General features: G+C 34.9%; 1 protein-coding gene and 1 pseudogene across 8 annotated transcripts in view; both read left to right on the top strand.

The window, feature by feature from the left end:
- The window catches only part of LRRC7 (leucine rich repeat containing 7), a 563,262-nt gene that overhangs the window by 299,978 nt on the left and 248,265 nt on the right, over positions 1-15,019 (top strand). The window lies entirely within an intron of this gene.
- LOC123927902 lies at positions 555-736 on the top strand (annotated as a pseudogene).

Raw genomic sequence — 15,019 nt, 5'->3', positions numbered from 1 at the left:
ATAAAAAGTGATGATGGCTTTGTCTAGAATTATATCTATAAAAATGGTGGATGATCAAATTTGAGAGCCATTTGGAGAAGAGTCTTACTGATGGAAAGAATTTGTGGTGAGAGCAAAAAATAGGAATTAAGAAAAATTCCCAAAGATTGGGTTTGACTAACAGGATGGATAGTGGCAAAATTTTCTCATACAGAGAAAATTCAAAGAGGAGCAGATAAAGGGAATCAGAAATTGGATATTGGCAGTGGGAAGTTTGAGATGCCTATTAGACAATCAAGTGTAAGTAGTTGGGTACATAAATCATATGCTCGGGAAGACAGAGATAAAATTATAAGAGTTTTCATTGCATATGAGTATTTAAAATTCAGACACTGGTTGAAGTAATCAAGGAAGAGAATACAGAAAAGAGAGGAGAACAGAGAACTGAATCTAGAACACTTTAACATTTATAGTTTAAGCATGGAAAATGACCCTACAAAAGAACATCAGAATCCACAACCAGAGAGTTAAGAAGGAAATCAAATGCCAGAAGTAAACAGACGTCTAAAAGAGGAAGCATTGCGCAGTGGCAGTATCGTAGCCAATGAGGTTTATCCGAGGCGCGATTACTGCTAATTGTAAAAGAGGAAGAGAGGAGTCAATTGCATCACCACTTAGAGGTCAAGTAAAATTGGAATAGAAAATTAAGCATTGGCGTTACTGAGATATAGATCATTGATAAGAGCTATTTCAGTAATGCATTATGTGAAGCCTCGTTGAAGTGGTTTAGGAGAGAATAGGGATTAACAAAAAGAGATGACAAGTACGGACAATTCCTTCAAGGAGTTTAGTTGCAGAATGCAACAGTGAAAAGCCAGCAGTAACTGGATTGAGATATGGTGTCATAAAAAGGATTTTTAAGATGGGTAATGTCAAAGCATATTTGCAAGCTGATGGGAATGATCTAGTAGAAAGAGAGAAAACAAAGATGCAGGAGAGAAGAGAAATGGTTATAAGACCAAATGCTTGAGGAGGTGAGGGAATGGGTGTGAGTGATGTAGCTACAGAAGCAAAAATCCTTCTATTGCGGAAACACGTGTCCTAAAGAAAATGGATATAAACATAGATTGCTGGCTTGGGAAAAGAAAAATAAGAACATTCTCAACTAACTGCTTTGATTTTCTGTATGAAATATGAAGAAAATTTACCACCTGAGAGTGAATAGGAAATGTTGGAGATTTGAGGGGATGTGAGAAAGCGTGAAAGGGTAGTTGGCTTATAGAATGGGAAAGCTAATATACAGGGGTGATGTCAGAGAATCATCTGGCAGTGTTGACTGTCCGTTTGAAATTTAAGTTATATATTTGAAGGAAATCCATTCAGCAAGGTTGAGTAGTCTTCTTCAGAAAGTCAGATACTTTGTTGCAGGCACAGCAGCAAACAGCTGACTGGGTTTTGCCAGGTACTCCCAGTGGAGGAGGAGAGGAGCAAGGCAACTCACGGCTGTTGACAGGAGAGTGCCGAGGATCAGGGACTGTAGAATCTCAGAGAAAGAATAGAGGTGGGCGAGGATGTGAAACAGAAAGGAATGTTTATTTGTTCTTCTTTTTTCAAATACAATCAAAATTAATCTTTAAAATATCCTAGGGGCATCTGTGTGGCTTAGTCATTAATGTATGCCTTAGGCTCCGGTCATGATCCCAGGGTCCTGGGATTGAGCCCCGCATCCAGCTCCCTGCTCCGCAGGAAACTGCTTCTCCCTCTCCCACTTCCTCTGCAGTGTTCCTTCTCTTGCTGTGTCTCTCTGTCAAAGAAATCAATAAAATCTTTTAAAAAATAATAAAATAAAATCCTATGCTACTTTTTCTATCAAGTATCTTTGAACACGTAGAGCACAAGTAGTTATTCCTTACTCTTTGCTACCATAGCATTGTGTACATTCCTGTAGAATAGCCTTTATCACATTATATTGCAGTTGTCTAAGAAAGGAGTGCTTCAGTGCCTAGAATGGTGCAAAGCACTTGGTGGGCACCTGGTGAATAACTGATTGGTTATAAGGACCAGAAATGAATAGAAACTTAAAGTCTGCAGTATTTTTTTTATTAAGTAATCTGCACACTGCAGCTGGCTCTTGATTATTGAAAACTTAACTCACACATAATGCACACTTTTCTTCTTTTTTCTCATTTTGCTTATGTACCCTTTCATCATTCCACTCATCCTTAGCCTTGAAAAGAGTGTGTTACAGATGTCAAATTGGTATTGCTATTTTTTTGTTTCTTTAAGAAATGATGGCAATTTAAGGACATGGCTTAAACTGACACTATTAGTTATACAAGGACTTTATTTTCTTGAGTCAGTGTAATACGTTATTTATTTCTACTGAAAAAAATAAATATCAACTCTGGGGGGCACCTAGGAGGCTCAGTCCATTAAGGGACTGCCATCAGCTCAGGTCATGATCCTAGAGGCCCAGGATCCAATCCCACATCAGGTTCCCCAGTCAGCAAAGAGTCTGCTGCTCCCTCTGACCCTCCCTCTTCTTATGCTCTCTCTCTCACTCTCTTTCCCAAATAAATAAACTTAAAAAAAAAAAGGAAGAAAAAGAAATATCAACTCTGAGTATGTTCTTTGATTATATTTCCTTATAAGAAAATTTATTTTGATACTTTTTTATGGAATGAATTTCCATAGCATTATGTAAAATGAAAATGTATTCTAAAGAAAGAAATAATGAAGGCACAGATTATTGTGAGGCAATATGGCCTCTTCTAGATTGCCAAATGTTATTGCCAGGGAAGCAAACCATTTAAAACACTTTGTATCTGAATATCTAAATGCAATTATAATTTGCAATAGGCACATTTTATCAAAGTTTCTGTGGCTTACTAAATGCAATGTTTACAAAATCTTTAAATCATGCACAATACCCAAATGCAACTACTGCACAACCCCTTGAAGAGACTACTATCACAAAAAATAAAAACAAAACAAAAACAACTAATAGATGAAACACAGTGTGTTCCATTGCTATGTTGAAGGAACTGCTATTTGGTGCTTCGTGATCTATCTGAAATTGTAAAATAAGCCACATTTTTATGGAATTGTCTTCTACTTGAATTATTAAGAAGTTACTGCCTATGTTCTCCTCTAGGATTCTGATGGATTCCTGCCTCACGTTGAGGTCTTTTATCCATTTCAAGTTTATCTTTGTGTATGATGTAAGAGAATGGTCAAGTTTCATTCTTCTACACATAGCTGTCCAATTTTCCCAGCACCATTTATTGAAGAGACTGTCTTTTTTCCACTATATATTTTTTTCCTGCTTTGTTGAAGATTATGTGACCATAGAGTTGAGGGTCCATATCTGGGCTCTCTACTCTGTTCCACTGGTCTATGTGTCTGTTTTTTTGCCAGCACCATGCTGTCTTGGTGATCACAACTTTGGAGTAAAGCTTAAAATCAGGCAACATGATGCCCCCAGTTTTGTTTTTCTTTTTCAACATTTCCTTATCAATTCGGGGTCTCTTCTGATTCCATACAAATTTTAGGATTGCTTGCTCCAGCTCTTTGAAAATGCCGGTGGAATTCTGATCAGAATGGCATTGAAAGTATAGATTGCTCTAAGCAGTATAGACATTTTAACAATGTTTATTCTTCTGATCCATGAGCATGGAACTACCAACTTTTTTTTCTTTTAGATATAATTCCTGATAGAAAATTTTGCATTTAAAATAAATATTTGAATTGTCATAAGAGGTACACTGAAAGAGTCTAATCTAAGATGAAGGCAGAACTAAAACTTGGCAAACTGGGATAAAGTAGGTAAGAAGTATAAACTCAGTTGATTTGAGCAGTGGGTAGCTATTACCATTTACAGTAACAATGAAAAACCTGGAATGCTTGCTTCAGTTGTAATTCAGTAATTTACATAATATTTTGGATATTCTTTATTAAATATAATGATTAACATTCCATATTGGTTCATAAGTCAAGTTTACTTCTTTATAAAACCTAGCAGACATTGCATTTATCTTTCCTTGTAAAAATGATACAAAATCCCAGCAAATAAATTAAGTTTGCTATCCCTATTCCACCTGCAAAATAATTTTAAATGAGTAAATCAACATAGTTTTGTTTTAACTCTAGCCTGTTTATAAGTTGAGACCTTGGATATAATTGTAACAAGTATAATTAACTTCCCTAAGTTTTTTTCCATTGGTTTGTTTCTTTTTTCCATCTGTATTTTGAAATAGAAATACATTCTGACTTTTTAATCTGTAATTACAAGAAAAGGAAGGTCAAATAGGAATATGAATTTTTTGATATATCATAAACTATTTTTTAACTAGCATTTTTGGGATGACCTGATACAGTGGGAATCCAGAAATCTTTGGTAAATTCACAGAGAATAAAGCTATTTCTTCATATGTATGCATTAAAAAATAATTAATGCAGGGCCTCTGGGTGGTTCAGTTGGTTAAGCATCTGCTTTTGGCTCAGGTCATGATCCTGGGGTCCTCAGATCAAGCCCGTATCAGGTTTCCTCCTCAGTGGGGAATCAGCTTTTACCTCTCCCTCTGCCCCTCCTCCCCACTCTCTAATAAAAATAAATGAGGGGGAGCGGGCTATGGACATTGGGGAGGGGAGGCGAACCATAAGAGACTATGGACTCTGAAAAACAACCTGAGGGTTTTGAAGGGTCAGGGGTGGGAGGTTGGGGGAACAGGTGGTGGGTAATGGGGAGGGCACGTTTTGCATGGAGCACTGGGTGTTGTGCAAAAAGAATGAATACTGTTACACTGAAAAAATAAATAAAATGGAAAAAAAAATCTTTTTTAAAAAATTACTGTTTTAGGGCGCCTGGGTGGCTCAGTGGGTTAAGCCACTGCCTTTGGCTCAGGTCATGATCTTAGGGTCCTGGGATTGAGTCCCGCATCAGGCTCTCTGCTCGGGAGAGAGCCTCCTTCCCTCTCTCTCTCTGCCTGCCTCTCTATCTACTTGTTGATCTCTTTCTATCAAATAAATAAATAAAATCTTTGAAAAAAAAAATAAAAAATTACTGTTTTGAAAAACAAATAGCTGTTAGATGAGCTATTCCAACAGTTTTGTCTTTTTTTTTTAAGATTTTATTTATTTATTTGACAGACAGAGATCACAAGAAGGCAGAGAAGCAGGCAGAGAGAGAGAGGGAGGAAGCAAGCTCCCTGCCGAGCAGAGAGCCCAATGCGGGGCTCGATCCCAAGACCCTTGAGACCATGACCTGAGCCGAAAGCAGAGGCGTTAACCCACTGAGCCACCCAGGCGCCCCTATTCCAACAGTTTTAATAGTAAAATCAAAAATCTTTTAAAATTGAATGTAAATTTCCAAAATATACCCATATTTTAAAAAACCAGAAGTTCTCTTGATGATATATATATATATTTTTTTTAAGTTTACAAAATCAAATCTGGGTTCTTTTTCCTTAACTCACCCTCAGGAGCAGGAAAAACACTGTGGCCAAGTGGAGGAGACTTGGACTTCAAAGTGGGCAAACATGAAATCAAATCTCTTTCATGACTTAGTATGTGTGTCCATTAGAGCAAATGATTTACCCTCTTTAACTTCAGTTTCCTATTTGTATCATGTACTTAGGCATTATAGATAATGTAATATGTATACTATAACCAATAGTGTTTGCGTGTAGTTGATGCACACTAAATGAAAGTGCTTCTTAAGCTTCAGAAGGAAGGAACAGAAATGAAGCCAAGAGAAACTTCTCACAGGGAATCAAATATCACAGATTTCTTTGCTCAAGATAAAAAGAAATTCAGAGCGAAGGGAGCCATACCCCTGCAAGCTACACCAGTATTACCATGCCGGATCATTCCTGGTGTTCTCTTTTCTCTTTTCCCTTTCATCCTCTGACAGGGCTTCTGGATTCCAAGTTTACCTATTCAGCTCCTGCTTGGTCTGTTGTACCTCCCAGTGGTAGTTACATAGCAGGAGCCGGGTAATGACTGCTCAGGAAGCCAAAGCACTGATATTAGAATCATCCCCTCTGGCCCACTAACCACAAGTCATAAGGTATTTCTGCTAAATTGTCATGGCACAAGTGTCCATTTTGCACTTCCTGAGTTATCTGACCTCTTGTTCTTTGCGAACTCTTCTCTGAATCCTTATACTTATTGTAGTAACATCTTCAGTACGGTTCAGTTCCTGGTACGGAGTTGAACAACTGATCAGTAATTGTTAAATAAACAAGGAAATAAATGTCATTTGTTTTCACAGAACACATATTTTAACTTGGAACCAGAAGTCCTAGTGATACACCTACAACATAATACAACCAGAGAGTTTTCGTCAGTGTTCCCCTGTACTCCACACTCCAAATCAAACAGCTTGTGTCTCATAGTCTCATACTGACACCTGCAAACTCACCCAGATCAAAACATAATCAACCGACTCCTTGAGTAGATCTATGGGTCAATAATGTGACTGAAGAAAGATGTGTTTATTTGTAGAAATAATGTTTGAAAATTTTCAAATTATTGTTTTTGGTTCACTCGGATAACGAAGATCTGTAGACTTACATACTGCTAATATTGATACATGTTGTGATACTTTTAAGGTTAAATATTCAGCTCTCTTTGTGATTTCTGTGCTTAAGTGATAGTAAATATAAGAGCATGTTTTATGTCAGGTTTAAGATCTATCATGTTTTCAAACTTTTTTTGTCTAAAAAATACAATGTTATTACTTGAATACTCATGAAAATCATATAGAAATAAATTCAAAACCTTCATTTAGAATTATATCTGGCTAATTTAGAAAAGTTGTTCTTAGAATGCTGTGGTACATGAAAACCCCATCAACATTTCATAAGCATGCCAAATGCAGTTAACATATAAATGTTATTTTTGCCTTGGTCAAATGTTCTTATAATTATGGCAGTGAATGTCAGGCAGAATATTGTCCTGCCTGGGGACTCTGACAGTGGGTGCAATGGGGTATAAGTTCTGTCAATAAGAGGATAGACATATAGTCAGTCAAACCAGTACCAAAAGAAGATGGTATGCCTGCTGAAACAAGTGATAATTTTTCTTCTGAATATATTCTGATTCAAGTAAAAGCAATAAGGTCTTATTCAAAGAGGGAAAAATGCATAAGGATGAATAAGGAATAATATTATGGATGCTTTCATAAACATAGTGTGATATTGTTACACTCTTATAGTTATTGCTTTGAATTATTCCTGACTTGTTTAATGTTTCCATGAATCTTTTAATATGTTCAAAGCATGCCACCATAGCTTATAGTGTGAGAAAACCTATAGAGAATACAAAGAGAAAACACAAACTTCTGCATAACATAATCCATTTAAATTTATGAAAAATTTAAAAAGTGGTTCTGAATGTTTGACTTAAGAATCCAATTCTTTAAAAAAAAAAAAAAAGAATCCAATTCTTTCCTACTGCAACTGTGGCTTGGTGAGTCTTCCTATTAGGCAATTTCAATAAAGGATCACTGGTAGTAAGGAAAACATTTAGCAAAGATCCCTTTTCCTGATTGTGTGACACAGAAACAACAGTTATTAAAATGATAATCCTGCTCCATTATAGCTTTGAAGATAACTTACTATTTTTTATAGGGAGACTATAATTTTTTTTTAGTGTACACACAAAACTCAGTTTAGTTGAATTTCTATGTTGACATCCAACAAAGAACCCCTTTACACAGAAATAAGAAAGGTTAAACTTGAATTGTATTTGTATTCCAATCAAGTGCTTAATAGAAAATGGCACTAACAATCAAGGGCAAACTTTATAAAGATCTGGAAAGGATGAAGTTTAAGGAAGTGGTTTTTACAACTATAAAGCGACTTTAAACCCTAGGAAACTGATCAGGAAATAAATGTCACTATTCACAAGCAAAAATAAGCTCCACTGCTGCTCCTCCCCAAAAAGATTTGCTGGGTCAACCCAAACCCAAGTCCACTGCTTCATATACAACCCATAATATTGCATGTTTCTGCTGAGAGTGGCTCAGTTTGTAACATCTATGTATATGAGAATTACATTAGTAAATGTATCAGAATTGATTTTTGATCACTTCCAACAATTAGATGCAGACAAATTTAAATACTTTTTAATTTGCAGACAACAAATCCATTGTGATTCTTGCATTATCCAGATTAAAGCTTATCCTTTAGCTTTTCTAACATATTATATTAATATTACATACCTACATAGATTTACTATGTATGTGTTATTAAACTATCATTATTATATTAATTATAATCCCAAATCCAATATTCTATTAAATGACAGCTAATCTGAATATTCTGTCTTCTCTTTTCATTTAGTACAAGTTTTTGTTGTAAGTTGAGCCAGGAATTTTTCTTCCTTTTTATTTTTTTGTGGTGGTAGTTAAGGTTAAACAATTCTTATATTAAGTCTCTTTCTTTTGACAAGGTAAATTAATCACTTTTGGAGAAGCATTTCTTAAAATATAAAAACTTAAATGTTGTCAGTGTTTCTCTAAATGTAATGATTTTGTTAAGATCTAGCAAAGTTGGGAAAGGAATGAGGGCTCCAAAACAGCACAGAAAGATTTTCTAAACTGACAAATACAATGCGTTAATTTTGACCCATTTTTAAATCAACAAAAACCCTTCCTAGAGAATTAGATTTCAGTAAGATGTGTTAATATTTGAAGAAACTATTAATTTTCTTTTATTAATAAATTAAATTGAGCTAAATGATGTGAGTAAACATGTATACTGAATATATTTATTTCATAGTCATAAGCTATAGTCAACTTACAAGCTCAATTCTCTTTTTTCCAATGTTTCCCACAGTTCAAAAAATTAATTCACCATTATATTTCTCTTCCATTTTTATTTCTTCATGCAGACATTGATTCTCTGATAAGAGGTTTTTTAGATTGTTTTGTTGCTGCTGTTGTTTTTAATTTGAGAAGGTTCATTGAATGAAATATGTATTCTTTGCTAGATTCTGTTTTGCTAAATGGTTGGCTGTCACTGTATTTTTTTTTTATTTGGATCATTTTTTCCATATTACCTGGAGAACCTCTTGCTATCCAAAAGAATCCAAGGCCATCTAGCTTACCTATTTAAAGTCTTATATCTATTCTCCCTTTAAATATTATTAAGAAACAATACTGCTGGACAATTTGTAGTTGTTACTTAAAACTGATTTTCTGCTTATGAATTCCTCAGAAGCAGTAGTAATAATCACAGCCAACATTTCTCAGGGTTTTATACCTGCCAGGCACTGTACAAAAGGGTTTTATATTATTGATACATTTAATCCAAATAGTATGACAGTAATATAGATACCATTATCAGTTTGCATTTTATAGATGAGGAAAATAAAACTAAAGGAGGTTGAACAATTTGCCCAATATTGTATAACTCTTAAAGGTAGATAAGGTTTCAAAGATAGAGCTGTCTTACCTATAAATCAATTAGAAGAATTGATAGTAACAGTTATATTACTTGCTAACCATACACACATACTTATGTACACTTAGCTAATCTAACCCTTAATATATTACTAAAGTTTTCAACATGGTTGGAAACAAAATAAATATATGAATATCAATATTTTTCCATTCTGGAAAAAAAGATGAAAGAAACTGAAATAAATATTCCATTTTCAATAGAAAGTAAGATTAAGTGATATTTAGGAATAAATTTTACAACAAAGCCATAATGCTTATGAAGGAAGACTATAAAATTCTAATCAACGGTCACAAAAGAAGACCTAAATGAATGGAAAGATATGTCATTTCTTTCATGGGGAGATTAATATCATAAAAATGTTATTTCTCCAAAAATTACTCATTAATGAAGTTCAATATTTGTTTAACCTGTCTTTCCTTGTAATTCCAGACTTTCAATTGGACAAAATAATCTTAGACTTTATATGAAACAGTCTAGTTTTCTGGCATTTTTAGTTATCTGACATGTAGGACAGGTTTATCAGATCAAATTCTTTGAGTCTGAACCTTCTCTTTTGAGAAAATGTTTCATTGTAAAGTTCCAGTGTCTATATATTTATATAGAATGGCACTCTCTGGCATGTCTGATACAAAGGGCATTTCCTACCTTGGATGGACATTAGTCAGTACAGCACCTTCAAAAATTAACCACAAAGTATCCTCAGTAAAAAAAGTCTAATTTTCCTCCTTCTCATCTCTCACACAATGGGAACTACCTATAGCCCAAGACAGTATTTGAAACACAGTTCTGAACTCAACCGTGTTGTCTAGGTTGGACATGAAAAGTGGTAGTAGATCCTTAAATTAGACATACAGGTTATTTTGCTAGGCAAAAGTATTGGATGAAATACCAAGAGATCTGGGCCTTTTTTAATAGAAGGGAATCTATTTTTATAAGAAAGCAGACATTAAAACATTATTGAAGTATTCTAGTGAAGAGTGTGGTGGCAGAGTTCGGATCTGCCTGGAAATAATTAGTCCTGTCTAAAGCTTACCAATAATTAACAGTGTTGCTGTATTTGGATGACACCATTAACAGAAAATTTTGAAACAGAAGTGCATCTCCTGGCCCTGGATAGCAGCAGGAGGTGTTGGGAAGACTGTCCATGAATGTCATCAACTGAAGATACTGTCAAATAAGGAATTCAACCTAGAGAACACTATTGCAAGAATCCTCTAGAGAGTTATGGTGTGTATTCTTCCTCTTCTTAGAATGAATCTTAGATATGAATTATCTCTATATTTCAGTGCATCACAGGTACCATAAAGTCGACAGTTCCAGTGATGAACTCACCATTTACATCACTATCTGTGCTTTTTCCAGTATCCCCAAGTTCATTTAGAAATAATAGAAATAACATTTTCTAGATCCTGTGAATCATCCTAGGCCTATTTCTTACTCCCACATTCAATCAGTCAACAAGTTCTGTCAAATCTGTCTAATTCACTTATTCATTTCCTTCTGTCTGGAACTCTCTGCCCCCAGATCCATCCGTGGCTGGCTCCTTTTTTATCATCTAAATCTTAAATCAAATGTCCCTCCTCCAAAAGTCTTTGATGACCCTTTAATTTTAAGTAGCCACTCCCACTGTAGCACTTCCTAAAACCTTATTTTAATTTCTTGGTAACACTGATTACTATCGCAAATTCTCTTATATATTACTTATTCTTACCTTTCTAAAATTTCTCCATGAGAATAGGAATCTTGCCAAGTTTCTGTATTCTCACTACCTAGTTTACTGTCCAATTCATTGCATACATTTAATATGAATGTACTTTTTGAATTTACTCATTATAGAATTCATTCAACAAATACTTATTAAGCCCTTGTTCATCAAGCACTATGTTATGCATAGGAGACATGAGGGTGAGCAAAACCAAATCCTATCTTTGTACTCACGGATGTTATATTTAATAAAAGAGACAGTCACTGATCAAATAACCACATAAGTCAATGTAAAATTACAACTATGAGTAGTCACTTTCAAATAAGTTCTTCCTTCCATTTATCTCCATTACTATTGCTTTAATTCAGGTTATTGTTAATCTCGTGCCTCAGCTATTAAAATCATCCATTTTCCTGTCTCCACTCTTGCCACACTCCACTCTGTTTTTCCAAAATTGGGCAAATCTTAAGTCATTTTCTACCTTGAAATTCTTAATAGCTTCAATGACCTTCAAGAAAAAAAAATCCATCCTCTTTAAGATAAAGGCTCTTCATGACCTGCCCCTCAACTATCTCTCCTTTATCTCGTCACCATTTCTTCCCCCTGGTAGAACTCCATGCTCGTGTCATTTTGAATTATACACTCTTATCTCTAGGCCTTTGTGTGTATTATTTCATCAGTCTAGTATAGCTTTCCTTACTCTTTGATTAACTAATTTACTTATCATTTATAATTCAATGGATATAAGCTCCTACAGAAATCCTTTTCTGAACCCACTCTGACTGTCCTACCTATCCCTCTTCTATGTTCTCACAGTAAAAAGAAATAAAATTTGAAAGTATATCATATATATAAGATATATATATATATATATATATGAAATATGAACGACATTCTGCCATAAAGGAAATCATAGACCTGTGAGGGAAATAAGCAAGTGAATCGACTATTATAGTATAGCAGTATATATATATACATATATATATATATATATGTCTTTCATATTTCCTTCTACACTACTTAAAGCAGTACAATGTGTGTAGAATAAATAGAATGATTGTTGGATGAATGGGTTCATGATAAAATTAAAAATAAAAGCCTAGGTTGACATTCAACACAGCTTCAAACATATACTATTAAGAATATGTGTAAAAAATATACTGTTTACAACAGAAGGCTAGTGAAATCTATTTTGGATCTTCCATGTAGCACTCAGTAATTTATTCACTAATTTTATTCCATGTTTGTTGATATTAAGAAAAAACATCACCTATCTAGAGTCATGTATTTGAAGTATTGGGAGAGAGGGTAGCATGGCAATTACATCATCAGACTGCAGGACGGTTTGCAAGATTTCTACTACTAAAGAAATACTGCTTAAAACGAAAAGTATTAACATCCTCTGGTCTTCAGTGAGGAACTTTGTAACCAAAGAAAAGGTGTGATTGCAATCTCTTTGTAAACTAGATACATAGAATACCTGAGTCAATACCATATTTTATGTTAGGGAAACTTGAATATTTAGACTAAAAAATAACATACAAGGCAGGCTGACACTTACTAATAAATATATGACAATCTTTGCTGTTCATGGGTAGTTAACTATTTTTTCTAGTGAAGAGGAGTATGAGGACACAAAGATAAAAGAGTTTTTGAGAATCTTTTAGGATCTATTTGTAACCGGATTTACTAGCTTTAGTTAGTCATTAGGGACAGAATGAGTAGAGGCCAAAAATATTAAAAGGAGGTAGTTTTAGTTATTCTCCTGAAAACATCCTAGCAGAGTGGAACTACTTCCACCTTAGCCCCAACAAACCTGCAGAGAACAATTTCCCTTGCCTGAAATGGATTACCTAAGTGCAAGTACTTTCATACCTCCCATGATCCTAGTTGAGATGTCATTTGAGCACCTGCAAAACGTCCGTCCAACATTCAGCAAACACTCATTAAATACTTGCTCTGTGTCAGGCACTAACTGTCAAAAGGAAGACAAGAGTAGCTGATGGGATGGAGACATAGTGTACTTTTTGGAGTCCTCACTAATAGCCACTGGATTCCAATAGCCAAGGAGTTAAGGACCTCAAGAGCATCAGAAAAGTGAGTCACCAAAGCGAGTTCCCTTTATATAAATATCAGACACAGAGCTACTAAACAAAGTACCCGTTGCTTCAAGAGTGACCTGAAAACCAGTCTGTAACCAAGATAACTTTAGATTCACCAGCAATAATGAGTGAAGATATAGCTCTCTGGTGTGACCATCAAGTGGAAAAGAATATTTAGTGAGAGATGGAATGTTTGGTAAGGAAAACTTGTCCTAAAGATACCTCATCCAACTTTTCATCATAAGTATATTTGTCGTTGTTAAGATAGCAAATTCTCAAATGGCAAAAGAATGAAATCCAAGTTAAATTCAACAAGATGTTTTTGCTTTAGTTCTATTGTTATTTTTAACCCTCAAATTGGGGAATGAAAGAGCCTAAGTAGATGAGCATTCTAATGGAAAAAGTAGATTTGCTGTGTTTAAAAAATTTTTTTGAGTCACTGCCTCTGAAAAAAAGAAAATAACAGATGGAGAAAATGAGAGAAAATGGAATGTTTTACTTGCTTTCTCTCTATTAAAGCTAAATGTCTTTTATGGAAGATGCGGTTTTCAAGGGAGACAGGGCTGTTTTGCCAGACCTGGGACAACTGTAGAGTCTAGACATTGTTTAACCTTAAAAAACAACAAAACAAAACAAAAATTTTACCAGTAAAAATAGGTTTATTTGGGATTAACAGGGAATTTCAAGTCAGGACACATTAGCCATGGCAAAACCATAGGCAAGTCCAACAAACAAAGGCAAGGAACATTAATGGAGAAGAAGGAGGAATTTGGAAGGGGCTGTTTTGAACATGAGTCCACTGGAGAAAAGCTCAAGTCCAGGGGTGATTATGGTAGTCAATTTCTTTTTTTTTTTTTTAAGAGTTATTTATGTATTTATTATTTGAGAGAAAGAGAGAACATGCTCATGGGGGAGAGGCAGAGGGTGAGAATCCTCAAGCAGACTCCCTGATGAGTGTGGAGCTCAACATGGGGCTCCGGCTCCATCTCATGACCCATGAGATCATGACCTGAGCTGAAACCAAGAACTGGACATTCAACCAACTGAGCCACCCAGGTAGTCAGTTTCTTATAGGAGATGCAGTGTACATCCTTCCTTCCAGGGAGGAGGGCATTGCAGTTGGTGATTCTTTCCAGTTGATGATTCTTCTGCTGAGGTCTGGTAATTGACAGTTCCTGCCATAATTGTTGTTAAGTGGTGCCCCCCTTTCTCTCCCCCTCTTTCCTTCCTATCCCATTTTAGTGAAGTTTCCCTTTATCAATTTTCACAAAGTAGAGCAAAAACTGGAGTGATTGTGGAGAACCAGCAATGTGTGACACACAGCAGTGGACTAGATATCTGAAAGGTATCTTATTCTCCCAAAGTATATTTAATAAGTCTTAGAGGTTAGGATCAGATGGCATCCACACTTCTCAGTCATGGACCTTCATTGGTTCTTAGGATTAGTCACCATTTCTTTTTTACAAAACTTCTTATGATAATTCTTAAGAACATATATATATAACCAAGTGTTCCATATAATGAATGCATCAGAAATTCTTTAAAAAATATAATAAAAACTTATAAAAATAGTGATATATTCAAAGCAAATTTTCTTTTCAATTAGCTTTAAAATTAATTTGTTAGTGCTGAATATCAGTTCTGCATTAGGGCTTCTTTTGTAATTATTGCTTACCATCAAGACTCCATTAAGTTCCATGTTTGAGATGATGAATGTGTACTTTTATTGATTATTGCTTGTGATTTAATGAGTTATTCTTTTTTTT

The sequence above is a fragment of the Meles meles genome, chromosome 1 (assembly GCF_922984935.1).
Source record: "Meles meles chromosome 1, mMelMel3.1 paternal haplotype, whole genome shotgun sequence".
NCBI classification, from domain to species: Eukaryota; Metazoa; Chordata; class Mammalia; order Carnivora; family Mustelidae; genus Meles; species Meles meles.
The sequence above is the reverse complement of the archived record's forward strand: the minus strand, read 5'-3'. Positions and strand labels throughout refer to the sequence as shown.